Here is a 7,357-nt window from a genome sequence, read left to right as displayed (position 1 = left end):
GTCTCGTTTAAATTCCTTCATTCGTTGCGACAAATTCCGTATGCTTACCGTCTCGCAGGTGCGGACCTTACTTCCCCGTGGGGCCGTCACCACCTCCATCGATCTTACCGATGCCTACTATCACGTTCCAATAGCAAGGCATTTTCGTCCTTTTCTGGGCTTCAAGCTAGGCAAACAAGCCTACGCATTCAAAGTGATGCCGTTAGGGCTCAACGTGGCACCCAGAATCTTCACCAAACTAGCAGAGACAGTCATTCAAGAGCTTTACACTCAGGGAATACAGGTAGTGGCCTATCTAGACGATTGGCTAATCTGGTCAGACAATGCCCAGAATTGCCGCGTAGCAACGAACAAAGTCCTCACCTTCCTTCGTCAACTGGGATTCCAAGTCAACTTCGGAAAATCCCGCCTGGTCCCGGAGACCAAGTTTCAATGGCTGGGTCTACAATGGGACCTATGCTCCCATACGCTGTGCCTCCCCAAAGCCAAAAGGAAGGAGATTGCGAGGAAGACGAGTCAATTTCTCAGGGAGAAGTTGACCTCCAGAAGGAACCAAGAGAGGATCCTAGGTTCCTTGCAGTTCGCCTCCGTGACAGACATCGTCCTACGGTCCAAACTCAAGGACATAAACAGAGTGTGGAGATCCAGAGCAACCGCAAAACGCCGCGACAGATGTGCCCGCCTTCCCCCACTCCTGAAGAAAAGTCTACAGCCTTGGACGAAGGTCAAGAATCTCTCCAAGTCCGTTCCCTTACAACATCCGGTCCCGGGACTCGTCGTCCACACAGACGCCTCCTTAACAGGGTGGGGAGGTTACTTCGAACACAAGAAAGTCCAAGGGTTATGGTCATCAGTCTTCCGACACATGCACATCAACGTCCTCGAGGCCATGGCAGTCTTCCTCACTTTAAAACGTCTCAATCCAGCCAGGAATCTCCATATCAGACTGGTTCTCGACAGTGCAGTCATAGTTCACTGCCTCAACAGAGGAGGCTCCAGATCAGCCCAAATAAACCACGTCATGTTGCAGATTTTCTCCATGGCGGCAATGCACAAGTGGCACCTGTCAGCAGTCCATCTAGCAGGAGTCCGGAATGTGGTAGCGGACTCCCTTTCCCGGACGACTCCGCTAGAGTCGGAATGGTCACTAGACCATCGATCTTTCCAATGGATACTATCTCAGGTCCCGGGTCTCCAGGTGGATCTGTTTGCGACGGAATTCAATCGCAAACTAGATTGTTACGTAGCCCCCAACCTGGACCCTCAGGCTTATGCCACGGACTCTATGATTCTAGATTGGAATACCTGGAGGACGATTTATCTGTTTCCTCCGGTGAATCTTCTGCTGAAAGTTCTGCACAAACTCAGATCCTTCAAAGGTCGAGTGGCTCTCGTAGCCCCCAACTGGCCCAAGAGCAATTGGTTCCCCTTGTTGCTAGAGCTAGGTCTCAGCCCCCGCTGGATTCCCAATCCGGTGCTCACACAGACAGTACAAACTCGCAATGTGTTCGCTTCCTCAAGGATTCTGAATGCCCTAACTTTATGGACTTCATGAAGTTCGCAGCCCAACGAGGTGCGAGCATCGATCCTTCGAATACTATTTTCCTGGAATCCGACAAAAGGGAATCTACTCTCCGACAATATGACTCAGCTGTCAAGAAATTAGCTAAGTTCTTGAAAGATTCCCAGGTTGAGAAAATGACAATGAACCTAACTGTGACATTCTTCCGGACTCTCTTCGAATCAGGCCTGGCAGCCAGTACCATTACTACAATTAAGTCAGCCTTGAAAAAGATCTTCCATATTGGTTTTGGCATTGATTTAACGGATTCATATTTCTCATCCATTCCGAGAGCTTGTGCCAGGCTAAAACCTTCCACTCGCCCTAGCGCAGTTTCCTGGTTTTTAAAAGATGTTCTTAAGCTGGCCTCTGACACTCCAAATGAATCCTGTAACTATATGGCATTATTAAGAAAGTCACTTTTCCTTTTGAGCCTCGCCTCTGGCTCCAGAATCTCGAAATTGTCAGCTTTGGCTAGAGACCCAGATCATATAGAGTTTCTCTCTTCAGGTGAGGTCCTTCTCTCCCCTAACAAAGTGTTCCTGGCTAAAAATGAGGATCCCCAGAACAGGTGGTCCCCCTGGAAGATTGTTCCACTTCCTAGGGATCCATCCCTGTGCCCAGTTACCACCCTAAAATCCTACTTAAGTAGAACTTCCACTACAACCACAGGGCCCTTATTTATTAGAGAGCACGGAGGAACTATTACCCTTAAGGGAATCAGGCAACAAATTCTTTATTTTATTAAACAAGCTAATCCTGAATCATTCCCACATATCCATGCTATCCGAGCTGTGGCTACCTCAATTAATTTATTCCACCATATGAAATTTGATGAGCTCTCAAAATATACGGGTTGGAAGTCCCCTAAAGTTTTCAAACGCCACTACCTAAAACCTTTAGAAGCTCTTAGATTTGCCACAGTAGCTGCGGGGAATGTAGTTCCTCCCGAGGGTACTGAGTCCTAATCACAACATCTTGCTCTGTCCTCTTTCCCTCCTGCCTGGCTTACCTGTTGTTCCTACCTGTTTTATTTACCATGATGTATTATTTATTCAATTGATCGATTTCACGAATTATTTTGATCTCACTTGTTTTTGGAATCCCCGAGCTGATGTTCCTTTGTTATGTTAATTATTTATATCTATGATTGTATGCTTTACTGCATTTTGCTTACCAAGCTGTATTAACATTATTCATACCTGTTGACTTTCCCTTCGGGTTTCATTTTGATTATGTATCATGTCTAATTGTCTCTGTCATTTACGTGTTGATCTATTTTACAGGTTTCCATATCCCTCTTTTTTTATATTAAAATTCATCAGCTATATTAATTTTGTGTTATTCCCTTCAGGTAGTTAGCCTTATTGGGTCCCCATTCTCTGGTACGATTTCACTGGGCGACACGGGTCGGAGCCCAGAAAAGGGATTTTGACGAAGGAAAAATCTATTTCTGGGCGAGAGACCCATGTCGCCCAGTGAACCCACCCGTCCCTCCCTAATTGGGCCCCAATCTGGGGTGCTATAAGGAGTGACGTCACTGGCGTGGGTTGTCTAGTAGTAGTACGAGGTAGAACGGCACCTTGCTGTTCGGGGATTTTGACAGGAGATATCTAAATGGTGCGAGGCCTCTGGTTGTGATTTATCGCGCCCCAGTATTATACCGACACCTTATACAGGTGAGCGAGCTGGGTTCATCCTGGCATTCCCATGCAATTTTTTCTCTGGTAATATATAGCAGTTATATACCTTAGAAATGGTGCTTTAGGAGCATTTCACTGGGCGACACGGGTCTCTCGCCCAGAAATAGATTTTTCCTTCGTTAAAATCCCTTATATATATATATATATATATATATATATATATATATATATATATATATATATATATATACATATACATATATATACATTATATATATATATATATATATATATATATATATATATATATATCTGGGTCTGGGTGTATACCAAGGTCTATATATGTAAAGTCTGGGCAAGCACCGACCCGTTGTCAAGAGCCACCGTCATTAGGCGGAATGAAATACTTAACTCTCTAATTTCCTCTCCTGTGGTTTTCCTGGCTTTCGTGGAGGATGTTTCTTTTACCTGAGCTGCTAAAAAACAGATTACCATGTCTCTGAAAGAGGAAAAGGTCATCAAAAGATACTATGAAATTCTATAATTCCATACCCTCCCCATTTTTCCAACCATCTATGGAAATTTTTTCCTGATCTGTATTGGCATTTAATGGCTTCAAAGGTAGTTGTGAAGAGATCAAGTTCTTTGACAGATCATCAGAAAACTTTAAAGTCATTGCTAGAAAAGACAGATTACATCTCAATCCTTTTCCTCTACTTCAGTTTCATTTTACTTCTGTGTGAATATATGAGAGAGAAATTTCTTCATTCATTGTCTCTTAGAATGACTGTTTTGGATTATGTTTTTAGTTCTATTAAAAAAAAAAAAAAAATATCCAACTGAAAATTATTTCATCAAAATTGTTTACAATAATCATTTATAGTTAGATATTACAGCTCGTGAATTAATGAGACCAGATATTAATTTAAAAAGAAATTAGAAAATTATATTGAAAACTAAATACAAAGTATACATGTGATAATAGACATACAATATCAGGACACTGACATCCTATAATACAGGCTTACTTACATTTTATTTACATTACTTTAAAACTTTTGACATATTTCTAACAGTTCTGTTTAGAACACATTCTAAAAAAATCGTCCAATATCGGACATACTAACCTATTATCTCATCTGGTATATCAACAAAACTTTTAATATCACTAGATAGTTTTCTTAATAGCTCAATTACCAGCCTGTAACCCCATCTCTACAAGGTGGCACTTAAGCAACCTCCCCATCTTTTCCAATTGTTTAAGGAATTCATCACTAGGATGAACAAGTGCTCTTTGGGATTTAGAAATCTTTTCTATCCAGGTTCTTTCATCTGAATCAGGTACTTTTCTTAACAACTGTTACTGAAGGAGTTTTCTAGCAATAAACTTATTTTTCTATAGCCTCCTGATAGGTGTCTTGTAAGTATTCACTAACTACAGAATGCTATTCCTGGATATCATCGAAAGCTGTAATTGTCATTGCTGAAAGGCTAAGTTCCCTTTCTAGTTTTATATAATTTCCCCCGTGTTCAAGAGGGTTTTTCATGTTCCTTGTGATAGAGTTCTTTCATTTCACTATGTTTCTGAATTAGATTGGTTTTCAAGTAAAAAATATCCCTCTGTGAAATGTAAGTTTTAATTTGCTGCAACAGAGATGTACCCATTTCTTTATAAGTTTTTACATCTTTTGGGAAGCAATAGAAAGAGATATCTTAAAATTTAAAACACTCCCAAAAGGCTAAAATCAGAGGCAGTCTGTACAACGTTTACATACTTTAGGCATTTTAAAATCGTTTTCATGGATATAAGACAAGAAGCTAAATGATCTAAATGATTAACAAGAATGAAATGACCTTACTTCACCTAGGTGAGTGGCAAAATAAGCCGCCATCATACCTCAGCCCGCAGGCTCGCGCAATTTAATTCCCGTCAGTGACCAGACCGGACATATATAGACCTTGGTGTACACCACGAATGCAACAGAAATGAATGACAACTGTTCTACATGTAGATAAATTCAAGCCATGCAAGTCTACCCATCTAATAATTCAATTGATCATGAGTTTAAGCTTTCTTTTAACTGTTACCATTCTTTCTGGGACATGCAAATGAAACAGAAAGGTCAACTACAAAGAGTGTGTGGAAAACATCATCTGGAATCAAAGAAGAAATCCCATTTACTGCTAGCACAAATAATGTACACTAAGCACATTGCCCTGGGGCAACTCGCCTCTCAGACCATACTCATGGTCAGTTTTAAGGATATACCTCCATGTGGTATCATATGCTTTCTCAATATCAAAGAATACTGTCACAAGATGTTCCTAGGAAGAAAATGACTAGCAAACCATTGACTCTAGATGGACAGTGCATTCTTCGAAACCCACACTGCTATGGTAATAAAATACCCTTCTTTTCTAGTATCCATACAAGCCTTGCATTGACCATCTTTTCCATGATTTTACAGAAACAACATGTCAATGCAATTGGTCAGTAGCACAGATATAAAACTTTGTCCTTTCCAGGTTCTAAAGAAGCTAAAATAATGGCCAGTTCCCAAACTGATAGGAAACTATGATCTCGCCATATTCTGTTAATAATACTTATAAAAAAACTTTAGTGCTATTACACATGTGGCTTATAATTGCATAAGAAATTTCATCTGGGCCTGGGTCTACATCACAAGATGATGATAATGCAATAAAATTTTCACTTTTTAAATGGGAAATTGTACATCTCTTCTTTATTTGATGTGAAATTGAGAATCATTTCTTCTCTACATCTATAAAGGTAGCCTGGAGAGTCTTATGACTGTTGGGCTACACTCTCAAAATAATTAGCTAGTGAATTACTCATTTCCAAAGGTTTAGTAATATATTGATCATTAATTTGTAACACATGTGAACAATTTGAAGTATATTTGCCAGCAATGTTATGAAATTTCCTCCAAACAACAGAAGATGAGTTTCTTTTATTTATTGAGAAACAAAAAATGATTATGACAGACATTGAGTTGCTTTAATAGCTCGTTGAAATTTTGCTCTGTATTTCTTGTAACAGTATTCTGTGGCACTTTATTAATGCATTTCTATTAGATCTTGTGTAACACCTGAAATTTTGGTGACCACCAAGGGATTGGTCATCGACAAAACAGACCTGTCATTTTTGGAATGGAATACACTCCAGCTGTGTGAAGAGTTCCATTTAGTAAATCAACAGCATCATCAAAGTTTACCAGTAGCCTCTAAACAGCCACCATCTAGGCGATCTGTATTCAAGTGAACCATTGTTACTTGTAATCACTATTGCTGCATGATCACTAGTATACCAGTCATCCAATGTTCTCCACTCACAGTCAGCCGGACAATAAAGACCTTGCGTTTGAAAGATCAATGCACAACAAAGAACCTGTCTGGATAGGGAAGTGAGTGGGTTCACCTGTTTTCAAAATCCTAATTTCTTTTTCTATTAGTGATGCTAGCAGATTTCCCTTTGAGTTTGCTAAAACATCTCCCGATAAAGGATGTCTGCTGTTCATATCATGCAGAAGAGGAAAAGATTGAGAAAGTTGGTTTATCATCTCAGCCACATCTCCATAGGCAATACTGTCATCAGGGGATAAATATGGTGAACATATGATATATTTCCTACTTAGATCTATTTGAACTGCTAGTACTTGTAGAGTTGTAAGTATATTTAATTGTTTTTGGGAAATGTCAAGGCAATACATGAGACTTCTGACATGACTTTTTCCCTGATTACATGGTGTTCTGTAATGTATTCTCTAGGGCATGGAATAAAAACATCTAGCATTGTTTCTTGTAGACACATAACTGCAGGCGAGTGATCATGAAATGGAAGCATCAGCTCTTTAAATTTAGCATCAGCTCTTTATATTTAGCATCAGAACTTGACAGTTCCCCTGTAATATTGAGGAGAAGCTAAAAAAATTACTTTTTTGATGATTCCTTAGAAGAAGTCTTCCTATTTTAGAGTTTTGGGAATTGATGGGAATCTCTGATACTCTCTTTGTGAAAGTAGGTCTTGCAAAGCTTGGTTTGGTATTTTTCTTGGCAGCCATCTCATTTATTTGTCGAGGGGAATGGTGAACCTCGGCATTAATCTTTGATGTATTTAAATTCTTTTAAGGCT

General features: G+C 39.8%; 1 protein-coding gene across 2 annotated transcripts in view; it reads right to left on the bottom strand.

Annotated features, from left to right (window-relative positions):
• The window catches only part of LOC137641375 (DDB1- and CUL4-associated factor 6-like), an 861,079-nt gene that overhangs the window by 611,504 nt on the left and 242,218 nt on the right, over positions 1-7,357 (bottom strand). The window contains exon 2 of one of the 2 annotated variants that reach the window (XM_068373880.1): positions 3,617-3,703. The exons of the other annotated variant lie outside the window; for it this stretch is intronic. The gene's annotated coding sequence lies outside the window, so the exon portion shown is untranslated. The remainder of the gene's footprint in view (positions 1-3,616; positions 3,704-7,357) is intronic. 2 annotated transcript variants of the gene reach the window in all.

The sequence above is a fragment of the Palaemon carinicauda genome, chromosome 5 (genome assembly GCF_036898095.1).
Source record: "Palaemon carinicauda isolate YSFRI2023 chromosome 5, ASM3689809v2, whole genome shotgun sequence".
NCBI lineage: Eukaryota > Metazoa > Arthropoda > Malacostraca > Decapoda > Palaemonidae > Palaemon > Palaemon carinicauda.
Note: the sequence above shows the minus strand (reverse complement) of the source record. Positions and strands in the feature narration are given on the sequence as shown.